The following is a 26,200-nucleotide window of genomic DNA, read 5'->3' as shown; positions in this document are numbered from 1 at the left end:
GATATGATCACCATGGACACGTACACAGGCCGCACAATGGGTTGGCATACTCTGGATCAGGTGGTCGAGCAGCTGCGAGGGTATAGCCTGCCATTCTGGCACCAGTGCTGTCGGAGCTCCTGAAGTGTCGTAGGGGTTTGAAGACGTGCAGCGATACGTCGGCCGAGAGCATCCCAGACGTGCTCGATGGGGTTTAGGTCTGGAGAACAGGCAGGCCACTCCATTCGCCCGATATCTTCTGTTTGAAGATACTCCTCCACCATGGCAGCTCGGTGGGGCCGTGCGTTATCATCCATCAGGAGGAAGGTGGGACCCACCGCACCCCTGAAAAGGCGGACAAACTGGTGCAAAATGACGCCCCGATACACCTGACCTGTTACAGTTCCTCTGTCAAAGACATGCAGGGGTGTACGCGCACCAATCATAATCCCATCCCACACCATCAAACCACGACCTCCATACAGGTCCCTTTCAAGGACATTAAGAAGTTGGTATCTGGTTCCTGGTTCACGCCAGATGAAAACCCGGCGAGAATCACTGTTCAGACTATACCTGGACTCGTCCGTGAACATAACCTGGGACCACTGTTCCAATGACCATGTACTGTGTTCTTGATACCAGGCTTTAAGGGCTCTCCTGTGACCAGGGGTCAGTGGAATGCACCTTGCAGGTCTCCGGGCGTTTAAACCATGTCTGTTAAGTCGTCTGTAGACTGTGTGTCTGGATACAACTGTTCCAGTGGCTGCGGTAAGGTCCCGAGCAAGGCTACCTGCAGTACTCCGTGGCCGTCTGCGGGCACCGATGGTGAGATATCGGTCTTCTTGTGGTGTTGTACACTGTGGACGTCCCGTACTGTAGCGCCTTGACACGTTTCCTGTCTGCTGGAATCGATGTCATAATCTTGAGATCACACTTTGTGGCACACGGAGGGCCCGTGCAACGACCTGCTGTGTTCGACCAGCCTCCAGTCGCCCTAGTATTCTACCTCTCATAAAGTCATCAATATGTGTTCTTTGAGCCATTTTCAACACACATTCACCATTAGCACGTCTGAAAACGTCTGCACACTTACTCGCTGCACCGTACTCTGACATGCACCAATACACATCTGCGTATGTGGACTGCTGCCAGCGCCACGCCGGCCTGTGTGGCCGTGCGGTTCTAGGCGTTTCAGTCTGGAACAGTGTGACCCCTACGGTCGCAGGTTCGAATCTTGCCTCGGGCATGGATGTGTGTGATGTCTTTAGGTTAGTTAGGCTTAAGTAGTTCTAAGTTCTAGGGGACTGATGACCACAGATGTTAAGTCCCATAGCGCTCAGAGCCATATGAACCATTTTTTTTTAAGCCAGCGCCACGGTGCGACGACCGCAGGTCAAATTCACCGCATGGTCATACCGCGAGGTGATTTTAACGCGAAAACTACCCACCGGAGCGTTTTTTCACCATTTTTCATCATTATCCTTAATTTATGAGCATGAGTGTAGAATGTTGCAGGGAGTCCATTACTTGTACGATACGATATTGCAGTGCCTGTGTTATTCTGATTACGATGCAAAGTAACTTTGTATTTACACTGTTTAATAGCTTATGAACAAGTTTTAGTGACTAGGGTAGAACGCTTCGAATTTTTCAGTGTACTCACATATAGACGCTCCAGATGCATATTTTGCCGGCCGCTGTGGCCGCGCAGATGTAGGCGTTTCAGTCCCGAAGCGCGTTGCTGCTGCGGTCGCAGGTTCGAATCCTGCCTCGGGGATGGATGTGTGTGATGTCCTTCGGTTAGTTAGGTTTAAGTAGTTCTAAGTCTAGGAGGCTAATGACCTCAGATGTTAAGTCCCATAGTGCTTAGAGCCATTTGAATTTGAAATTTGATGCCAATTGCACTTCGCCCCATCACACCACTGGTGCGAAATTACGAATGTTCCGGATTTTTTTGAACAGACTACGTACATGTACGAAATTACATTGACATGCAACCAATGTCTTCTGGGTACTTGACTTTTCTTGTCAGGCAGTGTATTTATATTTAATGTCACCTGCCTCGCTGCTACTGTTATTAGGCGGTTGAAAGTCATATTCCTTTTCGAGTTTGTTTTGTGCTTAATGATGCTACAAATTCTAAAAAGAAATGAGAGTTTTTACTGTCAGACTTTTATAACATCCTCCTTGCTCAGCAGATTAGGCTCACTCTGACTTCCACACGACCAAACGTACAAATAAATTTGCAGCTGGCAAACTGAGCCCAAAAATGAGGTTACGGAAGTCGCAGGAGTGCACTGTGCAGGCATTGCAGAATCGCGGGAATGTACACACCGTAATCAATTTGTACCAAATAATTTGCCTTAAGAGGGGTCTATACCGCAATCATCTTTATTTTACACACAAAGGGAAGGATTACACTTAGCACGTCTAAAGCAGTTTCATGTATTAGCCACTTCGGAAAAACTTAGGAATGTTAGATTACTTACCCCGTATTTCCTCAGAAGTTGTGATTTGCCTGAAGTGGAGGTGAATTATCGTTGCCAGCTGAACACATTGCGAAGGTATAGTCGCTATAAAGTGTACATTCGGCAATACTGAATGGCAGACGCACACACACACACACACACACAGGACCAGAGGCACCACAAGCCAGGACTAGCGCATACTGACCGTCACGGGCGCCAATATTTTCGTAACGTTGACGCTCTTCGCTTGTTCGCTAATTTTAGCGGTTTTTGGCTCGCGCTCTCTCGGGTCAGTTGACTATCGGAGGCGCCAGACCGCGGAAAGCAGAAAACATTCGAGGGACGATTTCCGACAGAGCTAACGAGCCCATAGGGACGCAATACAACTGGCACACTCTCTCCTCTGTAGAACATGAGTTGAAAACCAGCGGCACCGGCACCAAATAGGTTACACGCTTATAAAGGTATTTTAGCCTCGTGGCGACCATTTGTGAAAGAAAATAATACGGAACAGACACACTAAGCAGTATTACTTCCTGTACCTGCAATTCCAGAGATTATTTTTTTCTTTATTGTGTTTTTAATACCTTTACAATAAAGGTAGGCCGCAACGGCCTATGTATGCCGCTCTTCGGCCACAGTGAACACATACAGAGAACAGAAAGACAGAAAAACAAGCAAACATGGTGGACAAAAACGGGAGACAGGCATAGTAAAATAAATGAAGCCGTTCACGGGCGCACTGTTTGAAGAAAAAACGTTCATCACTAAACATAACAGGGAAGAACGAGTTTACACACGTGAACGGAGGAGCACAAACGGAGAGACATTGAAGCACGGACACGAAGACACACACGAGCACTGGCGACGATCTCCAGCGCACGAAGATGCACTGTTCACGCACAAAGCCGGGGACCTGCCAAAGGGAAGAGGTGCGGGTAGGAGGAGAGGGTGGAGGGGTGTTGATGCCAGTGAGAGAGGAGAAGGGAGGGGCAGGGGAGAGGGTATGGGGGGTTTGACGAAGCCTGTGGGAGAGGGGAGAGAGGGGGGAAGTGAGGAGGGAGAGAAGGGAGAGAGGGTGCCCTGGAGGAAAAACACAGAGGGAGCAAGGGGAGGATCAAAGTTGGTAGGAGTGGTAGATGGAGGGCAGGAAGGCACCATCAGGGAGGGGGAGTTGGCGGAAGCCACCTTGGGCAAGGGTATGAGTTGTGGAGAGATGGTGTGCGGGTGGGATGTGGAAGTCGGCAGCAGATGAGCGTGGGAAAGGATGGGAGAGACAAGACGGTGAGGGGGATCAAGTTTGCAGGAGGTGTAAAGGATCGGTATCTGTAAGAGGATAAGGAGGAGGTGTGGGAACGGAATTAAGTCATAAAGGATCCGCGTGGGGGAGGGGTGGCGGATGCGATAGGCGAGGCAGAGCGCATGGCATTCCAGGATTTGAAGAGATTTATAGATGGTAGGAGGGGACGCGATCCAGGTGGGAGGGGCATAGCAGAGGATAGGGCAGATGAGGGATTTGTAGGTGTGGAGGACAGTGGAGGGGTCCAGACCCAATGTGCAGCCAGAGAGGAGCTCGAGGAGGTGGAGTCGGGAGCGTGCCTTGGCTTGGTTGTCCGGAGATGGGGGGTCCAGGAGAGGCGACGGTCAAGAATGCCGTCAAGGACGGCCGTAGATAATGAGATAGAAATCGAGGAGATGGAAGGAAGGGGTGGTTTTGCCTACAATGATCGCCTGGGTCTTGGAAGGATTGACCTTGAGCAGCCACTGGTTACACCAAGTGGTGAACTGGTCAAGATGGGATTGGAGAAGGTGCTGGGAGCGTTGCAGGGTGGGGGCGAGGGCAAGGAAGGCGGTGTCTTCGGCGTACTGGAGCAGGTGTAAAGGAGGTGAAGGTGGCAGCATATTCACTGTGTAAAGAAGGTAGAGAAGGGGGGATATGACGGAACCTTGGGACATACCAGCGGAGGGATAGAAGGTGTAGGAATCCATGTTATGGATGGTGATATAGGAAGGACAGTGGGAAAGAAAGGAGGCGATCAGATGGACGTAGTTAATAGGAAGGGCGAAGGTTTGGAGCTTGAAGAGGAGACCGGAATGCCATACACGGTCGTAGGCACGTTCAAGGTCGAGGGAGAGGAAGATGGCGGAGTGACGGGAGTTGAGTTGTTTGGAAAGGAGGTGAGTGGGGTGGAGGAGAAGGTCATCAGCAGAGAAGGACGGCCGAAAGCCACATTGGGTAGCGGGAAGGAGGCGGTGCTGGTGGATGCGTCGGGTGAGGATGGATTCCAGGACCCTCCTGAAGATCGAGGTAAGGTTAGTGGGACAGTAGGAGGGGACAGCGGATGGCGGTTTGTCGGATTTGAGGAACATCAGGATCTGGGAGGTTTTCTCCAGAGATTACACGAAAGATAATAATACACCAAAATAACTAGCACTCTAGCAGACAACAGAAAATCATTATCTGTTATGATGTTATGCTCAAGGATTAAAAAGCGGAGTGCTGCGAATCGAAAATCATGTATGGATCGTCAATACGCTAAGGTCGTCCTCACGCGGGACGAAGCAGCTAACGTTAACGTGGATGCTTACGGTACATCCGACCTCAGAAGACACAGCGCCGTCGAAACACGGAACGAGCTTGTTGACGTGATTTGCGCTCTCAGCGCTCTCCTGCGGCCGTTGTAGGCTTTATTTGGCTCGTATGCAACACAGTTTCCGTACGAAAATGGACGAGCGTAAAACAGCTGCGCTAACTCTGTAAGTGATTGTGGTAGAAGAGCGAAGGATATCGCGTAGAAAATTCTGGACTCGTCGATGGCTTTAATAGCGAATTGCTGATACAGTAACACTACATAATACTGTACAACGATCTGAGACACGTAATAGCAGAAGTTATTCTTTAACTCAGGTGAATTTTCATCCCACTTTCGGTCTGAAACTAAACACAGTTAAGGTATAGTGTCCAATGTTGGTTTCCACATGCATAATATCCGTATTCTCGATATTGCATTCACTACCAACACTCAGCAGTAACGTACTTCATCAACTACATTTCAAGATCGAGATTCATTTCGAAATTTCAGTCGAATGGAGGAGGAGATTTTTCGAAGGAGCTCGCTATCACTGAAAAATATATTTAGTGCAAGCTACATACATGAGCTCGTCCACAGACAAAGAGATAGGTATAGACAGGGTGTCCCAAAATAATGTATACATTCTCTGAAACAGAATATCTCTTTAATTAAAGGAGACAAAAATACAATTTCATGGGTAATAATTTATAAGGCGATGAAAAACACAGTAATGCTTTCTTTTGTTCAGGATTGTCAGCAAACATAGCGTTATCGTTTGAGCCATGGAAATGGGTGCTAAAGTGTTACTGGAAAACGGAGAATGTGAGTGGGGTACGCCGACGTTGGAGAGTTGAATTTGGAACACCACCACCGACAAGAGTAACAATTACAAGAATCAGAGATAAGTTTGAAGTCGAAGGAACGGTGCACGATATGAAGAAGGGACGTAGTGGACGAAAGAGAAGTTCAACTGACAATGAGAGTGTTGATGCAGTAATCCAGGCATACCATATTCCCCGAAGAAATCTGTGAGGCAATGCTCTCTTAAGAGTGGAATCTGGAGAGGCAGTGTTCATAGAATTCTGCGGTCTCAGAACTTTAAGCCTCATATTCCCAGACTTCTCCATGCTCATAACGAGGATGAACCTGATAGGCGAAGCGAATTTTGTGGGTGGTTCATTAACAGATGTGAAGAAGAGCAGCGTTTCTAAGATCGAATCTTTGGTCAGATGAAGCGACGGTTAAACTTGATGGAACAATTAACAATTTCGTGTACTGGGCCAGGGAGAATTCATACGTAACCGAGCAAAGGCAAGTTAATCTACCAGGAGTAATAGTCTGGTGTGGTCTGGCTTCTAGAGGGTTAATCGGACCGTACTTCTTTGACAACACTGTCACGGGCGACTCGTACTTGGAAATGTTGGAAATGATAACTCCTGGTCTTAGGGTTGAGTTTGGAATGAAGATTATTACTTTCAACAGGATGGGGCACCATCTCACTTTCACCTGGATGTGAGAGCATTTCTCAATCGTACATTCCCTGCCAGATGGATAGGACGAACAGGGAGTGTGGAGTATCCCGTTCGTTCTCCAGGTTTAACTCATCGAGATTTCTTTCTCTCAAGAACACAGATACGCTGCGAGACCACACACACTGGATGATCTTAGAGAGCAAATTGAGTAAGCCTGTGATGCTATTCTGTTGGAAACAATAAAGTTGGCATATCGCTCAGTCGTAACTTGTTGTCGACTGTGTATTGCGATGGACGGACACCAGTTTGAACATTTACTACCTTAAGTCGGACCATGAGGCAACTAACACCACTAAAATTGTATTTCTAACCCTTTTGATTAAAGAGATGTTCAGTTTCAAAGAGTGTATACATTATTATGGGACAACCTCTGTATTATCCAGGAAGAATTAAATTTTCACTCTGCAGCCGAGTGTGCGCTGATATGAAACTTCCTGGCTGATTAAAACTGTGTGCCGGGCCGAGACTCGAAATCAGGACCTTTGCCTTTTGCAGGCAAGTGCTCTACCATCTGAGCTATCCAACTACAACTGACAACCCCTCCCCGCAGTTTTAATTGCGCCAGTACCTCGTCTCCTATCTTCCAAACTTCTGCTAGGTCTGCGGGAGAGCTTCTGTGAAGTTTGGAAGGTAGGAGACGAGGTACAGGCGGAATTAAAACTGCGGGGAGGGGTTGTCAGTCGTGGTTGGGTAGCTCAGATGATAGAACACTTGCCCGCAAAAGGCAAAGGTCCCGAGTTCGAGTCTCGGTCCGGTACACAGTTTTAATCTGCCAGGAAGTTTCATTATACAACAAGTTTCATAATAGCAAAAACTTGCAGTGTGTAATTTTGGTTTACTTCCAGACACAGACTGGCAGTCACGATAAGATTTCTGGCCACTGGTGAAGCGTTCCAGTCGTTGACCTTTACAATAACAGTTGCGCAAAATAACATCGACTTTTGAAATACTATTTCTATTAAATGTATCAGAAAGACACAAACTCTTTTAGAACACAAAAGGTAAAATTTTTCTCTACAAAACTCGTGTACGTCGCTAGCAACTGCGCTACAGCTTTGATATAGGAGTCGACTCTGCCTATACGGTATACACATGCTAAAGACTGTATTAACTGTCTACAAATGACATTATTTGATATTGAATATGTAAATTGCACGCAAAAAATTCACTTTCGATAGATCATCGCCGGCCGGGATGGCCGAGCGGTTCTAGGCGGTTCAGTCTAGAACCGTGCGACCGCTACGGTCTCAGGTTCGAATCATGTCTCGGGCATGGATGTGTGTGGCGTCCTTAGGTTAGTTAGGTTTAAGTAGTTCTAAGTTCTAGGGGACGGATGACCTCAGAAGTTGTTCCCATAGTGCTCAGAGCCATTTGAACAATAGATCATCATTGTGCCGTGGCATTGAAACGGCATACTTTCGTAGCAGACAAGTTACATTAAAAACATCAACTGCAGGAAGCTACCCACCGATATGTAGTTTCTGGTCTGTTTATTATTACAAATCGCAACTAAAAAGTCGCGTTTTCGAGAGATCCTTAATTTTATGATGCTTTGAAACAGCTTATATTCATACCCCATACTCTATGAGAAAGAACATCCACCAAATACGACGTTTAACGCCGAACAATATGGCGCCTCCTTTGTTTTGTTTGTAACGCAAAGTGATGTTGCATCTCATTAGCCACGTTCCTCTCCACGAGGCTAAAATCTGGCTAGATTCTTCATTTCACGCTCCGCACTGTAGTGGAAAGTGGTATTCCACGCTATGACGTCACCAGCTCCTCGTCCACGTGAATTACTTCCCGAGAGAGGATGGATTAAGCGTACAATAGCTATATTTAACTTGGTGCAAGACGCAGCTGTTGTGTCGAATAATAAACATTTCTCGACATGACAGAACGGTAACGGAGAGGACAATTCATGAACTCAACTGAATTCCCGCGAAGTCTTACCGTGGGTCTGCGGGAGTTAGATGGAATCCTAGAAGGGTATACGAAGTTGCTGAGTGTCAGGTGTCATTTGTCTACAGTGTTGAAAGTGGTCCACGGAAAGTATAGGTGCTGGTTGTTCAGATTGTGAATGGCAGCGGTGTGCAGACTCACGCCTGACCATTGTCTCAAATGTATTCCTGTACCCGCACGCACCGCGGGAAAAACTGGGCGATTGCTACACCTAAGCCAGGTGCTAGTTACCACCAGAAAGTGCTTTCCTGGGAAGTGACCTAGAAGCAAGGATACCCCTTGCTAGCCTGTTTCCCATATCTTATCAACTACATTGTAATGAAATATTAACCTTGGTGGATGCCAATGGAAAGATTTTTCGTCGAATTCCTATAACGTAACTACTATGAATCCGCAAAATAAAACATGGTTAGCCGTAGCCCAAATCGGTCCCAATAGTACTGTGGCGTTAACAGCAACTACTTTGCTAGCGTATAAGGCAACGGTAGACTGGCCCCACGTCGGGTTGCATGGTGTAGAGGGCCATAGCCCGCAGTTAGTTAATTAGTTACTTAGTTTCATGTTCCATAGATCGTTTGCACGATAAATCATAATGATGTGGAACGAGTCATATTATATTCACATCGGAAGTTAATTTGTAAATATGGGTACATGCTGGACATTCATAAATTCTATTCCATTTATTTTATTTTTGTTTTTTATTATCATTATTATTAAATATACAGCTGTTCAAATGGTTCAAATGGCTCTGAGCACTATGGGACTCAACATCTTAGGTCAAAAGTCCCCTAGAACTTAGAACTACTTAAACCTAACTAACCTAAGGACATCACACACACCCATGCCCGAGGCAGGATTCGAACCTGCGACCGTAGCAGTCCCGCGGTTCCGGACTGCAGCGCCAGAACCGCTAGACCACCGCGGCCGGCCTATACAGCTGTTAGTAATTTTCTGCGGAATGGAAGGAGTTGTCAAGGAAAACCTTTTTAGGTAGTTTCCAAATTTTACTTCGGTGTCTGTCACACATTTTATGTGACTGGGGATGTGATCAAAAATTTTAGTTTCCGAACTGCGCTCCCCTTTTTGTGCTAAAGACAACATTAATGTGGAATAATGAATGTCATCTTTCTTCCTAGTATTGTAATTATGTTCACCATCGTTCCTCTTGAACTGCAGTGGATTATTTACAACAGACTTCGTGAGGGAATAAATATACTGTGAAACATCTAGTCAGAATGGCCAACTCCTTAAACAGGTGTCTTCAAGATGATCGTAGGTGGGCATCACATAATTTCTTACACCTCGTTTTCGGGGAATGAAGGCTTCCTTTCGTAGATATGAAATACCCCAGAACATAATTCCGTTTGACATTGCCGGCCGGAGTGGCCGAGCGGTTCTAGGCGCTACAGTCTGAAACCGCGCGACCGCTGCGGTCGCAGGTTCGAATCCTGCCTCGGGCATAGATGTGTGTGATGTTCTTAGGTTAGTTAGGTTTAAGTGTTCTAGGGGACTGATGTCCCATAGTGCTCAGAGCAATTTTAACCATTGCAATGATTCTAAGTGCAAATTTAGCTGAACTAAGTTGTTTTAGGAGTTCCAAAGTGTATTTTTTTATATTCTCATCAACACAGGGGCCTAAAAATTTAGAAGTTTCCACTCTACTTATCATTTCCTCGCCGTATGTTACACTTATCATTGGTGTAGTTCCTCTAGATGTGCAGAACTGAATACGTTTTGTCTTTTAAAAATTGAAAGTGTGACCATTCGCAGAAAACCAGTAAATGACACTGTTAAGAACATAATTTACCATTCCTTCATGTTTCCAGTGTGGCCATAAATCTTAATTTGACTGCCTGTATGTCAGAAAGTAAACGAGTTACCCACTGAAACCGTTTACTCTTATGAAACTTTTTGGAAAATATAATACCCATCTCTTGGTTTTTATGTGCTGCCTCACGTTTTTATCTTGCTGGTAAATGTCTTTTTCAGTTATGGCGAGTACATTCGAAGAAATCTCCCTTTCCATTCGAATGAAATCTCGATCTTGAAAACTAGGTAACGACGTACGTTACTTCAGAGTGATGGTAATCAATATAACATCGAGAATACGGATATTGTGCATGCAAAAACTGACATTATAGCTATATTCTCTTTAAAACCGAAAATTTTATAAAGATTCAGCTGAGTTAACGAGTAAGTTTTACTAGTAAGTATCTCAGATCCTGTGCAGCATTATGTAGTTTTCCTCTAGCAGCCATCGAATCTTCTCCGTGACTTTCTCCGCCTCTCTTCGAAGATCTCTGACAGAGTTAACGCAACCATTTTACGCTTGTCCATTTTCGTAAACAAACTCAGTGTTTAGCGCGCCAGATGAAGGCGACAAGTGCCGCCAGGAAGCGCTGCAGTTCCACATCAGGATGAAGAGCACGACGTGTTCCGTGAGATGTAGTGGGTATTCACAGAGCGTGTAGCAACCGCGGCAGCACCAACTACGTCTGGTGTGCTTCGCGATGAGAAATACGTCGCGTGTGAGGACGGCTTTACTCCCTGCTGTTTCTTATGAAGTGCTGTGGAGGGTACATCCAGAACAGTAAGTCGCCTTTCCTAAATTAATAGGGTGATATCCTTTATCAGTAGACCCCCCCCCCCCCGCGTCCTTTTGCAATCCCCTCCTCTGCCTTTCTCCACTCCCTCTCGCGTCTGCACTGCCCCCCCGTCCCTTATGAGGCCTCGTCATCCGTCGGCTCCTTCCCCCCGCCCCAAAAACTTCGTTTTTCCTCTCTTTCACCCTTTTCTTTCCCATCATCTGTCCAGGTTACCCCCATCTGCCCTCGGCTGTGGTATGTCATATTTGTGCAAACTTTGTAGTGCAGTGTTCAAGTGAGTGTTCAGTGTTGTGCGTCTTTCCAGAGTGTTGCGAACAGAAATCATGGTGTCGCTGGGTGTATTTTTATATTTCTTGCGAACAGAAACCAGACTGTCGCCGTGTTTTTTAATTGTCTGTCTATTATTTTACCTGTCTGCTCCCTGTGTATTTTATTAGCATCGCCAACCCTTTGTTTTATGTTTTAAGTTCCACAATTTTCCGCCATTTTACCATTTAAGTCACCGATTTTATCGCCTGCTTTTATTATTTATTATCTTCATTTTTTTAAAAAAATCTTTTGACTGGAGAGCGGCGTACTAAGCTGCTGACAGTCCGCCCCCTTCGGGGGGAATCGAATCTCAGTAAAGGGAAAAAAATATATATCAGTAGAACAGCACCATGTTAACCTCGCTTTCACCAATATGTTCATCACATCTCCCAAGTGTCACAGTCAACAGATCTGACGTCAATGCGCATATGCCAGGCGACATCCCTCGACCATTTGTATTGAAAGACGTACGTTTATTTATGTACATCTTACATTAGAGTATGCCCTATCAACTAGACACGGTATTTTATTATTTTCATATGCCATCTTTGTCACATTCTACTCGGACCAATGCCTATAAGGAAGTGATCTGTGGGGTATGTGTTTCATTTAATGCTACCTTCCCCTTTATCATCTGCAGCCTCTATTTCAAGAATACTCCCTATCTTTCGTGAAATCAATTCTGTTTGGTTGGATGTGGGCTAAAGCGAATATTCTGCTCTCTCTGAGCTTAGCAACAGAGGGTTGAAATATTGGCAAGCACAGGACAACAGCAGGGGAGAATCGAAGGACAAGGGTAGAAATGGTGACAGCGGACACCAGCGTCTCTGTCTTGCCCTACGTGAATTGGAGCGCGTAGGTGGAACGACTTTTCCAGCCGAATTCGTGAGCGAGTGTTCCCATTGGATGCTGGATGTTCGCAGTAGAAGTTTCGAAATCTTTTGAGGAAGACTTGTCAGTTAAAACAGATGAACAGGGAATCCGCAGGGCGCTTTCCTTTTTTTTTCTTTTTTTTTTGCGAGAGCGGATTGGGCAGTCGTGTTGCGCCAGGAAGCTAGGCCCATGAATTGCTGAAATACGCGTAAAAAAATAAAAAGGTGCGTCCTCTCGGGGGTGTGAAGGAGCGAAGGGGAGCAGTGACAGACGGGCGTGTTGGAGATGCTGTTGGCCGGTGGGGATAATCTGTACCACAAAGCAGTGACGATGAGACGCAATGAAACTGTTTGCTGGCGTACTGCTAGTTAGGTCGCGATCAGAGCTTGTTCGTATTTACAGTTCTTCGTATTGAAATATTTGGCACGCACATCGTAAGCTAAGTTCTTGGCGCCGCCCTGTTTTAGGCTGACCAGTACGTTCGTTCTCTTGCTTCAATATCTGTAACTAGTATCTATACTACTGGCCATTAAAATTGCTACACCAAGAAGAAATGGAAATGATACATGGGTATTCATTGGACAAATATATTATACTAGAACTGACATGTGATTACAAAAAAATGGCTCTGAGCACTATGGGACTTAACTTCTCACGTCATCAGTCCCCTAGAACTTAGAACTACTTAAACCTAACTAACATGAGGACATCACACACGTCCATGCCCGAGGCACCATTCGAACCTGCGACCGTAGCGGTCGCGCGATTCCCCAGACTGTAGCGCCTAGAGCCGCTCCGCCACTCCGGTCGGCATGTCATTACATTTTCACGCAATTTGGGTGCATAGATCCTGAGAAATCAGTACGCAGAACAACCACCTCTGGCCGTAATAACGGCCTTGATACACTTGGTCATTGACTCAAACAGAGCTTGGATGTCGTGTACAGCTACAGCTCGGCCACCATTGACCAGACGTTTTCAGTTGGTGAGAGATATGGAGAATGTGCTGGCCAGGGCAGCAGTCGAACATTATCTGTATCCAAAAAGGCCCGCACAGGACCTGCAATGTGCGTCGTGCATTATCCAGCTGCAATGTAGGGTTTCGCAAGGATCGAGTGAAGGGTAGAGCCACGGGTCGTAACACATTTGAAATGTAACGTCCACTATTCAAAGTACCGTCAATGCGAACAAGAGGTGACCGAGACGTGTAACCAATGGCACCCCATACCGTATGCCGGGTGATACACCAGTATGGCTATGACGAATAGACGCTTCCAATGTGTGTTCACTGCGATGTAGCCAAACACGGATGCCACCATCATGATGCTGTAAACAGAACCTGGCTTCATCCGAAAAATGACGTTTTGCCATTCGTGCACCCAGGTTCGTCGTCGAGTACACCATCATAGGCGCTCCTCTCTGTGATGCAGCGTCTAGGGTAACCGCAGCCACGGTATCCGAGCTGATATTTCATACTGCTGCAAACGTCGAACTATTCGTGCAGATGGTTGTTGTCTTGCAAACGTCCCCATCTGTTCACTAAGGGATCGAGACGTGGCTGCACGATCCGTTACAGCCATGCGGGTAAGATGCCTGTCATCTCGATTGCTAGTGATACGAGGCCGTTGGGATCCAGAACGGCGTTCCGTATTACCCTCCTAAACCCACCGATTCTATATTCTGCTAACAGTCATTGGATCTCGACCAACGCGAGCAGCAATGTTGCGATACGATAACCCGGAATCGCGATAGGCTACAATCCGACCTGTATCAAAGTCAGAAACGTGATGGTACGCATTTCTCCCCCTTACACGAGGCATCACAACAACGTTTCACCAGGCATTGCCGGTGAACTGCTGTTTGTGCATGAGAAATCGGTTGGAAAATTTCCTCATGTCAGCACGTTGTAGGTGTCGCCACCGGCGACAACCTTGTGTGAATGCTCTGAAAAGCTAATCATTTGCATATCACAGCATCTTCTTCGTGTCGGTTAAATTTCGCGTCTGTAGCACGTCATCTTCGTGGTGTAGCAATTTTAATGGCCAGTAGTGTACTTTCCTCTCGCTCTGCTCTTAACCCATGCAAATCGGTTCACAATGTCTCAAGTTCATCGGTCCCGAGAGTCTCTATGAATGAATAATAGCAACTTCCTCTCTTGTTCTTTGCTCTTAGGAGCTTGTTTATTCAGGCTGCAGCGTTTTGGGTCACACACAAGTTTATAAAATCCCTTCCGTTGTTCCCATAGGGGAACACACCCACGTTGTCTGCTGAGTTATGGTCTAGTCTTCATTTCTTAAGGGACAGTAGCACTGAAGGACATTGTTTGTTACGTAGTTCAAATTTTCTTAGATGCACCAGGCAGTAGATTAAGAAATATGAGCTATGGCTAAACACTGTGATCGTCTGCATTTACATCTACATAGATACTCCTCAAGCCACCGTACGGTGCGTGGCGGAGGGTACGCTGGACGATCACTAGCCGTTTCCTTTCCTGTCCACTCGCAAACAGAGCGAAGGAAAAACGACTATCTATATGCGTCCGTATAAGTCCAAATTTCTCGTTTCTTATCTTCGTGGTATGTTGGCGGCAGTAGAATCGTTCGACAGTCAGCTTCAAATGCTGGTTCTCTAAATTTTCTCAATAGTGTGTCTCGAAAAGAACGTCGCCTTCCTTCATGGATACCCATTTGAGTTCCCGAAGTATCTCCGTATCACTTAAGTGGTGTTAGAACCTACAAGTAACAGATCTAGCAGCCCGCCTCTGAATTTCTTCGATGTCTTCCTTCAATCCGACCTGGTAAGAATGCCAAACACTCTAACAGTACTACAGAAAAGGTCTCCTTTACAGCTGAACCACTCTTTCTTAAAATTCTCCCAATAAACCGAAGTCGACCATTCTCCTTCCCCGCCACGGTTCACCCATGCTCGTTCCACTTCATATCGCTTTGCAACGTAATGCCCAGATATTTAAACGACTTGACTATGTCAAGCAGGACACTAGTAATACTTTGTCCGAACATTACGAGTTTGTTCTTGCTGCATATCCGCATTAACTTACTTTTTTTTCTATTTAGAGCTAGCTGCCATTCATCCACACCAACTGGAAATTTTGTCCAAGTCGTTTACTGTCTTGCTACAGACACCTTATCGTATACCACAGTATCATCAGCAAACAATTGTAGATTGCTGCCGACACTGTCAGCCAAATCATTTATGTGTGTAGAGAACAACACACCTCCCTGGGGCACACCTGACGATACCCTTGTCTCTGATGAACACTCGCTGTCGAGGACAACATACTGGGTTCTGTTACTTAAAAAATCTTCGAGCCACTGCCATATCTTTCAATCAATTCCGTATGCTCGTACCTTCGTTATCAACCTGCCATAGAGCACCGTGCCAAACGCCTTCCGGAAATCTCCATAAGACCATACTGTGCTGCTTGTTTCCGTTGCAATAGGTTAAAGATATTGTGTTACTTGTTTCGAGGGTAGAAATTCCTTCTACAAAGAGCGTTCAAAAAGTTCTGCACAGTTCTCTCTAATTTTTTTTTAATTTTTTGCAGGAGGAAAATGAAATTTTTTATGAACGTACTTGGAACATTTAGATACACTCCTGGAAATTGAAATAAGAACACCGTGAATTCATTGTCCCAGGAAGGGGAAACTTTATTGACACATTCCTGGGGTCAGATACATCACATGATCACACTGACAGAACCACAGGCACATAGACACAGGCAACAGAGCATGCACAATGTCGGCACTAGTACAGTGTATATCCACCTTTCGCAGCAATGCAGGCTGCTATTCTCCCATGGAGACGATCGTAGAGATGCTGGATGTAGTCCTGTGGAACGGCTTGCCATGCCATTTCCACCTGGCGCCTCAGTTGGACCAGCGTTCGTGCTGGACGTGCAGACCGTGTGAGACGACGCTTCATCCAGTCCCAAACATGCTCAATGGGGGACAGATCCGGAGATCTTGCTGGCCAGGGTAGTTGACTTACACCTTCTAGAGCACGTTGGGTGGCACGGGATACATGCGGACGTGCATTGTCCTGTTGGAACAGCAAGTTCCCTTGCCGGTCTAGGAATGGTAGAACGATGGGTTCGATAACGGTTTGGATGTACCGTGCACTATTCAGTGTCCCCTCGACGATCACCAGTGGTGTACGGCCAGTGTAGGAGATCGCTCCCCACACCATGATGCCGGGTGTTGGCCCTGTGTGCCTCGGTCGTATGCAGTCCTGATTGTGGCGCTCACCTGCACGGCGCCAAACACGCATACGACCATCATTGGCACCAAGGCAGAAGCGACTCTCATCGCTGAAGACGACACGTCTCCATTCGTCCCTCCATTCATGCCTGTCGCGACACCACTGGAGGCGGGCTGCACGATGTTGGGGCGTGAGCGGAAGACGGCCTAACGGTGTGCGGGACCGTAGCCCAGCTTCATGGAGACGGTTGCGAATGGTCCTCGCCGATACCCCAGGAGCAACAGTGTCCCTAATTTGCTGGGAAGTGGCGGTGCGGTCCCCTACGGCACTGCGTAGGATCCTACGGTCTTGGCGTGCATCCGTGCGTCGCTGCGGTCCGATCCCAGGTCGACGGGCACGTGCACCTTCCGCCGACCACTGGCGACAACATCGATGTACTGTGGAGACCTCACGCCCCACGTGTTGAGCAATTCGGCGGTACGTCCACCCGGCCTCCCGCATGCCCACTATACGCCCTCGCTCAAAGTCCGTCAACTGCACATACGGTTCACGTCCACGCTGTCGCGGCATGCTACCAGTGTTAAAGACTGCAATGGAGCTCCGTATGCCACGGCAAACTGGCTGACACTGACGGCGGCGGTGCACAAATGCTGCGCAGCTAGCGCCATTCGACGGCCAACACCGCGGTTCCTGGTGTGTCCGCTGTGCCGTGCGTGTGATCATTGCCTGTACAGCCCTCTCGCAGTGTCCGGAGCAAGTATGGTGGGTCTGACACACCGGTGTCAATGTGTTCTTTTTTCCATTTCCAGGAGTGTATATATGTTGATATATAGAAGTAGTTTCTTTTATTTACAGGTGAACCATAATGGACTGTGAAGTATATGTCAGGTTGGAAGTTCCTCTTCAAGACCGGCGATGACTCTGCCATATCGATTCACAGGAAGTTGCTCCCTGTTTATGGAGAGGACACAGTGGATCGCAGCAGTATCCAGCGACGGTTGCAGAGGTTTAAAGAAGGAGACTCTCACGAACAGCAGCTCAAAAGGTGATGGTCTCCTTCTTCTGGGATCAGTGTGGTGTCATTTTCATTGACTTTTTGGAACCTAGCTCCAAAATTAACCGGGACCGTTACTGTTTTGTCATTGGACGAACTGCGACGTGTCATCAAGACCTACAGACCACAGCTTCAGGGTCAGCTCATCACACTCCGCCATGACAATGCGAAACCCCATACAGCCCTTATGACGCAGGAGAAAATCAGGCCGTCCGCTGTGGCCGAGCGGTTCTAGGTGCTTCAGTCCGGAACCGCGCTGCTGCTCCGGTCGCAGGTTCTAATCCTGCCTCGGGCATGGATGTCTGTGATGTCCTTAGGTTAGTTAGGTTTAAATAGTTCTAAGTCTAGGGGACTGATGATCTCAGATGTTAAGTCCCATAGTGCTTAGAGCCATTAGAACCATTTGAGAAAATCAGGAAAATGGGCTGCAAAATTGTTCCTCATTCTCCCTACAGTCCGGACTTGGCTCCGTCTGCAGACCCACCTGCGAGGTAAGACATTTGGTAGTGAGAAAGAACTTATTTCCTGTGTCAGGCGATAATGTAAAAGTCAATCTCAGAATTTTACCAAAGTGCATTTACATCATGGAAAGAACGTTGGGGCAGATGAATGACAGCTGATGGAGGCTACATTGAGTAGGCTCAATGTACAGCTAAATGTTCCAAGTATGTTCATAAAAAATTTCATTCTCCTCCTGCAAAAAATAAAAAAATTAGAGAAGACTTTTGAACGCCCTTTGTTCTTTGATTAACCACAGTGTGGGCGTTGCACTTACGGGGTACCACACCATCGTCAGTGGATGTGTTAAAAGAACACTAGGAATCAGTGGTCATGGTATTACTGTCACATTTTTGCCTATTTTCAGTCATAAATAGAGGTTAAGATCACTAGTATTCGATCAGAGCACTCCGTGCTACCAAACATAAAAACACAGCCGACACCTTATACTAGCAACAAGTGGAAGTAATTTGAAAGACTCTTCCCCTACCCCCACACGGCAACCAACATCTCTATGATGGTCTCTACGCTCAATCACAAGCTTGTATTTAGTTAGGCTAGATCATGCTACACAACATTATGAAACTTTGTAGCAATATTACATGTATGACCAGGAGAGCAACCAAGATCTAAGGTGGACGGGGATGTGGGGACCTCATGTTAATTCAGGGATGAATGACGAAATAGTTCTGAGATGTCACGACAGAAGCTCCAGTTACACGTGTTGATTTAAATTAGTTGGCATTTGACGTTCAAGGAGCAAAAATGCGGCGTTGTCGGGACAACTTGTGTTTACAGGTAGTCGTCACAGCTCTCTATAGTGATAGAAGCTCTCCTTTTTCTTTCTCTTACAGAAAACACGTAACAAACCTGAAATTCACGTAAGATACAGATCTCTGTAGTGTCTCTAACGATTTAGAAAATATTTTCTTAACTTTGGTTACGATGGAGTTACATTTTTTTTTAATAAGCAATTTTCTTGTCTAGATGGAATTGACAGACTCAGTATTTTACGTGGCGGACAATACAGTGAGAGTCTGAAATGCGAGATCACTCCCATTGTCCAGCCCTCTAGCTGTCAAACGCCTGCTACTTCAAATAATTATCAAGCGGGAGAATCCAAACGTGAGTAATGTTACTACCGCTGTTTTCATCTAGTGTTGTTTACTCAGTTATTCTGTGATTGGGACTCCGTTAGCACTCGATATGTGTTTGGACTAGAGGCAGAATTTATGTTTGCGTGCATATTTGCATTTGAGATTGCTGCCTGTTGGTGTTTTATACTCATAACTGCAACGACAATAAAAAAATAATTTTTGACATTCTTAAGTGGAAACAATTTATTTAGTAGTTATATGTGGGTTCTGGACTTAAGTTAAAGATTAATACTATTTTTGTTATTCTATAATGCATGTCACACTATTCGTTCACAACCTCTGCTAAATCTGCTGGAGAGAAAAGTTAATTCGTTCTTTTACAACCTGTTTATAACAAGTTTTGTACCATCCTCATCTACATCTACGTCTACTACCAATGGGTACAGTGTCGTTTACCACTACTAGTAATTCCTTTTACTGTTCGTCTCGAAAATGGAGGGAGGGAAAAACAATTGTCTATGTGCCTCTGTACGAACACTGATCTCTTTCGTCTTCGCGGTCTTCACGTGAGGCGCACAATGGTGACAGTAGACTCGTTTTGCAGTCATTCGCAATGTCGGTTCTCTAAATTTTCTCGGTAGTGTTTCCTGAAAATAATGTCTTCTCCTGTGCAGGGATTCTCTTTAGCGTACTCGTGTCCTGATCGAACCTACAAATAACGAATCTAGCAGCACGCCTCAGAATTGCTTCGATGTCTTCCTTTAAACCTATCTGGTCGAGATCCCAAACACTCAATCAGTAGTCAACAATGGGTTGCACTAGTGTTCTATACACAATCTTCTTTATAGATGAGCTACACTTTCCTAAAATTCTCCCGACAAACCGAAGTCGACTATACGTCTTCCGTGCAACCGAGCTTGTGTGCTCGTTCCATTTCATGTCGCTTTGCAACGTTACACCTAAACATATAATCGTCGTGACTGCGACAAGCAACACATTAATAATATTGTACTCGAACATTATAGGATTATAAATTATAGAGCGCAGCAGTCAGTCGTCCTTTTTCGATTATATTATGCAAATCTAGACTTCGGCTAGTAGCTAGCCATTCTCAGTGCTAAAAATACAAGAAGTACATAGTCAGATGCTATGATAAAAAGCCACAACTAATGGCGTAACTTATATGGTTTGTATATTACATACCGCTATTTTTCATTCTCAATGCATGTTAAGTCCCTGTTGTTCGGGCGTCAGATCAACTCTAATAGTTGTATATAGAATGTGCCTTTTGTGTCTTTTTTTTTTTAAAAGGTTTTACCCATCTGACGTTACTTAGATGTTTAAAGAATAAAACAACTAACTCACAAGGGGTGAACCTGGAAATTTTTCTTATATATATTTTCTATATTTACCGGCAAATATGAAATAAGTTGGACAGCAATGTAAAGAATTTTACTTACGTTTTATTTTATGAAATTCCCATGTAAATTTGAAGTGTTATATTATATACGTAGTTCACATAGAGGGCGCCATACAACCAACCGATGTGTTCTCCACACAGCCCACCTTCTGTATACAGTAGTATTCAAAGAACTGTGACTGACGTCCGAACAACAGGGACTTACTTGCATTGAGAATAAAAAGTAACGGTATGTAACATACAAATCCTGTAAGTTATGATATTAGTTGTAACTTTTTATTATAGCCTCTGACTATGTACTTCTTGTATTTTTAGCATTGAGAATGGCTAGCTACTAGCCGAAATCTGGATTTGCATAATAAAATCCAAAAAGGACAACTGACTGCTGCACTCTATAATTTATAAGTCACATACAGCAGCTGAGTGCATCCACTTTCCGAATGGAAGGTAACCTGATCACAGGATTATTTATCCTGATCTGCATTAGTTTGAATTTATCCACATTTAGAGGATGTTGCCATTCGTCACACTGTAAGAGGTCCATGATTAAGGAATTTGTTGCTAGCGCACTCGAGCAGATGTAATTTTGATGGGTTGCTCACGCGCTGCCTGCGATATGTAAGCTATAAGAGAATCTCCGACCAGAGAGCAGTGTTGTCAGCAGTAGGAACTGTGTAGCAGTAGTTGTAGTAGTACCGAGCAGTCTGGAGTATCGTGTTGGCTGGGCCGGTCGTGTGGAACGATGGCGGTGCCTGAGCGTTGTAGTATAAGGTAAAAGCAGCCTCGCGCATATGTACTATTGTAATATCAAGTCCCAGGTAAATGTTTTTTTTAAATCTCTTAATAATAATCTTTCTTATAAAAATTAACTTTTTGACAATCATTCATCTCAATTTAAAGAATTTACTAATTTCTCCAATCCATGGTCTTCCCGACTGTTGTAAAGAAAAATCAGTTGTTTCTTCTTATACATGACAAATCTATCGGTCAGCATTGCACTGGGCTGTGCCAGAAAAATTTCATATAGGAGCACATATATACGCGTTATCCGGCGACTTCATTGAGTTAAGAATTTTTCAACTTATTCAGTATGATCTTCCAGGGCCATGATGCAGCACTGCTGACGTCCAAATTTACCAGTTTAGATTCACAGTCAGTTAATTATTGAAAGGTCATAAGTGATCCACAATTTTATTGAGAGATTAGTCACATTGCATTATTGGTAGGTTACGGAATTTATCTGTTGGTAGGTTACGCTAAATGTGAATGCAATATACTTTTTTTTTTTTTTACTGTTGGGAGGTATTTGTAACTGTGTTACGCTGAATGTGAATGATATAAATAACTATATTTTTTACTGTTGGGAAGTTACGGAATATATCTGTTAGGAGGTTACAACACCAAATCTAAATGTCCAAGTTACCCTGCACTCTCCTACATTTATCGATCGAGGCCACCTCTCCATATACAACAGTATCATCAGCAAACAGCTGCAGATTCCTGCTGCCCTGTCTATCAGATAGTTTATGTGTATAGAGAACAATAGGGGTCCAATCAAAGTTCCTTGGCACTCCTAACGATACCTTTGTCTCTTATTGACAATCACCGGCCTGGGCAACGCACTGGGTTCTGATACTTCGGAAGTCTTTGAGCCACTCACGTAGGCCTATCTGAGATATTCCATATGCTCGGACCTCCATAGTTTGTGTTTTTTAACTCGCAAACCTCTTTCTCAGTAAGCAAGTTACATCCACGTGTGCAACAGAGGTAAAAGGCGGAACTACATTCTTGTGTGTCCCGGCGGAGGTTCGAGTCCTCCCTCGGCCATGGGTGTGTGTGTGTGTTTGTTTGTCCTTAGGATAATTTAGGTTAAGTATTGTATAAGCTTAGGGGCTGATGACCTTAGCAGTTAAGTCCCATAAGATTTCACACACACTTTTTTTTTTTTTGCATTCTTGTGTGTGTGAATTCCTAAGGGACCAAACTGCTGAGGTCATCGGTCCCTAGACTTACACACTAGTTAAACCAACTTAACGTAAATTATGCTAAGAACAACACATACACACCCATGCCACAGGGAGGACTCGAATCTCCGGCGGGAGGGGCAGCGCAATCCGTGGCAAGGCGCCTCAAACCACGCGGGCCACTCCGCGCGGCGAACTGCACTCTGAGTCCAGTTCAGTACAGCGTGGCGCATCTGCACCTGTGGACGTGATAATGCGGTTTGTGCAAGTAGTTCCGTCTGTGATTCCCGTGCAGGAATCAAGTAACACTCATCAACGTCAACGGTAACAACTTTCGACTGAGCAAAGAGGATCAAATTACTGCGGATATGAACTCCTGCCATAGAATCATCGTAACGTAAGGCCAGCCGCTCGCCACGTGGTCACGTGGTCTAGCACAAAAGACCAAGTCCATTTCAGGAAGGTTGCAGTGTACAGAATCTTAATATCACGAAGCAAAAAACAGAAAGAATTCAGGAGGTGCAGCTGTAGTAGTGAGAATCTTTACCCTAATATGAATTGCAACCTACTTCCCGCCTCTAACGGACAGAGATCAGATACCAAATTCAGCATGACAAAGAAATTCTTAGCTTTACGGGATTAACACCGCAAAAAAAAAGAAAACTACGAACGCACTCTAAATGAAGAATTTCTAACTCACGATTATAGTCAACGAAGCTAGAGTTCGCGAAGAACACTCATACTTACCGATACGGGACCTAGATGTCGCGCCTCAAGCCAGGAGCAGCAATAGACTATCCTTGTCTCCATAGGGGAGCTGGGGGCGTTAGGCAGCAAACTTTGGTCCACTCCTACGCCGTCCAATCGTATGGCCCAGAGTTCCCACGGAGGCTACTTTGCGGCGTTAAGAGAGTGAGAAGTGAAATTTCAGAGTCTTTACGATAGCTTGAAAGAGAGACAAGTTTGAGAAGAGGGTCAATTTTAGCCCTCACCTAGCCTTCAAACTGGTCCCACGTGCTCCTCCTAGACGCCTAGGACAACGATCAAGGCGGGAAAGTTGGAGCCATCAAAGCTACAGGGAAGCTGCTGAATTATCTGCACAAACAAAGAAACATATCCTGCACCCACCCCCTCTCACTAATCAGCGTGGTATTAACATAGAAACTCATCTAGCCATATAGGCATTCAACTGCAATTAAAAGAGCCAGATGGAAAGTACTCTACTTACAAGAAGAACAAAATATGAAAAGTGTGCATAGTGAACGAGAATGAAGTGCACGCCTTTCGCCGTAAATGCTTTGACACTTTACGACAAGAAGGATGGTTGTCATCTCTGGATGTCGTCCGCTGAATTTAAGTACACCAGAGCGATTCGAACTGTCACCCTCAATCGCGAAACATTTTAACTTTCCAAACAAAAAGGATCTCAATTTCATCTAATAGATTACGGCCGTTTATCTGGCAAGTCCCAGTTAAAAAGCTTCTAAATAAAAAATTACTTGTCGACAAAATTTCGCATTCGCGAATGCACCGGAAAACACGCTCATTTGTCTCAGAAAAAAATTTTTATTCAGCACGGAGTTAATGGGGTGCAAAGATTATGAAACTATGGGTGATATGAAATTCTCCTTAAGACGACCTTTCGTGCAATGGGCATGTTCATACAGTTTATATAGTCTGAAACAACTCCGAACATAACTTAAATGGAAAAACCCTGACCTCTCCACGCGATTGGTGAACGTTGATCTGCAGTCTGTGCTGGTGGGGCTCTTACATTTTTTGTCAGTCGGCAATACAAGTACTTAACAGGAAAAACTGGAAAATCATGCAGTATAAAATAATATTCGTGTTGTTGTGAAATGTATCAGATATTTATGAGAGTCGTTGCAGTTAAACAGCATATACAATCATCGTGTAGCCTATTGCAAACCGTGAGCTTGTAAACTCACACGATAGCAAAAGAAACAAGGAAGAGTTGAAAATAAACGAGCACGTTGACATCAGACTTCTTAATAACTTGCTCTTTTAGAAAACTACTACTTTTACTGGACATGCAGAGGTACATTGAACTTTCTCGTTCAGCATCGAAATTCAGACTGAGTAGAAAAGAGATAAGCTGCTTCACAATATATACACATCCAAAAAAGTTTTGCATCACCCCGGTTCCCAGAACTCCTGAAAATAGACGTAGACTGTGGATATTGTATCACAGACTCAGTCCCTTTGACTGTTCAGGCGCGGGATTAGCCAAGCGGTCTAGGGCGCTGCAGTCATGAACTATGCGGCTGATCCCAGAGGAGGCTCGAGTCCTCCCTCGGGCATGGGTGTGTGTATTAGTCCTTAGGATAATTTAGGTTAAGTAGTGTGTAAGCTTAAGGACTGGTCACCTTAGCAGTTACGTCCCATAAGATTTCACACACATTTTGAACATTTTTGGCTGTTCAGATATGTCACTAAACCCGCCCAAAGAAGTAAACAACCATGCACGAGTAGCGCCTATTAGACGGAGGGGGTCCGACAGCCGATCAGTTCGAGTCATTCCACCAGGAGGAAGGTACACGGCTCGTGTTGTCTGTACTTCAACCATGCCTAGACGGTCAATACCGCGGTTCGATCGAGCCCGCATTGTTACTTTGTGCTAGGAGAGGCTCTCAACAAGGGAAGTGTCCAGGCGTCTCGGAGTGAATCAAACCGATGTTGTTCGGACATGGAGGAGATACAGAGAGACAGAAACTGTCGATGACATGTCTCGCTCAGACCATCCAAGGGCTACTGCTGCAGTGGATGACCGCTACCTACGAATTATGGCTCGGAGGAACACTGACAGCAACGCCACCATGTTAAATAATGCTTTTCGTGCAGCCGCAAGACGTCGTGTTTACGACTCAAACTGTGTACAATACGCTGCATGATGCACAACTTCACTCCACGTCCATGGCGAGGTCCATCTTTACAACCACGACATCATGCAGTGCGGTAGAGATGGACCCAACAACATGCCGAATGGACCGCTCAGGATTGGCATCACGTTCTCTTCACCGTTGAGTGTCGCATATGCCTTCAACCAGACAATCGTTGGAGCCGCATTTGGAGGCAACCCGGTCAGGCTGAACGCCTTAGACACACTGTCCAGCGAGTGCAGCTAGGTGGAGGTTCCCTGATGTTTTGGGGTGAGATGGTTGGTGGCATTCCAGCTCGCTCCTTAATTCCTGGCTTATGGGACACACTTAACGTTGTTTTGGTGTTAGAAAGTTTCACAAGTGTGACATTTATTTCTGCAGTGACTTTAGCAGCTATCGTCGTCCTATTTTCCGTCAGAATCCTCTTCAATGGACCATCTGCACGGTCACTCAACACAGACTTTCTTCTGCGTTGTGACTTAGTGGGTGGTGTTTTTCGCTTTCCTTGTATGCGTTATAAATCTTAGATACCGTGCCTCCTGAAATACCAAACACTTCGTCTGCCTTGGTTACGCCAGCAGCTACCATATGAGAACCAACAATTTGCCCGAGTTCAAATTCACTTAGCTCCATCATGATGAACTCACAACTACGCAGAACACTTTTATAACCACGACTGACTCTTTCACTTCAGTCCGGAACCGCGCGACTGCTACGGTCGCAGGTTCGATCCTGTCTCGGGCATGG

The 26,200-nt window shown here is 45.4% G+C and overlaps 1 protein-coding gene across 3 annotated transcripts in view; it reads right to left on the bottom strand.

Annotated features, from left to right (window-relative positions):
- LOC126094631 (glycine receptor subunit alpha-3) overlaps positions 1–26,200 on the bottom strand; it is a 611,226-nt gene that overhangs the window by 477,253 nt on the left and 107,773 nt on the right. For 2 of the 3 annotated variants that reach the window (XM_049909118.1, XM_049909115.1), the window contains exon 1: positions 2,469–2,628. The exons of the other annotated variant lie outside the window; for it this stretch is intronic. The gene's annotated coding sequence lies outside the window, so the exon portion shown is untranslated. Of the gene's footprint in view, positions 1–2,468; positions 2,629–26,200 lie in introns of those variants that run through there. 3 annotated transcript variants of the gene reach the window in all.

The sequence above is a fragment of the Schistocerca cancellata genome, chromosome 8 (genome assembly GCF_023864275.1).
Source record: "Schistocerca cancellata isolate TAMUIC-IGC-003103 chromosome 8, iqSchCanc2.1, whole genome shotgun sequence".
NCBI lineage: Eukaryota > Metazoa > Arthropoda > Insecta > Orthoptera > Acrididae > Schistocerca > Schistocerca cancellata.
The sequence above is the reverse complement of the archived record's forward strand: the minus strand, read 5'-3'. Positions and strand labels throughout refer to the sequence as shown.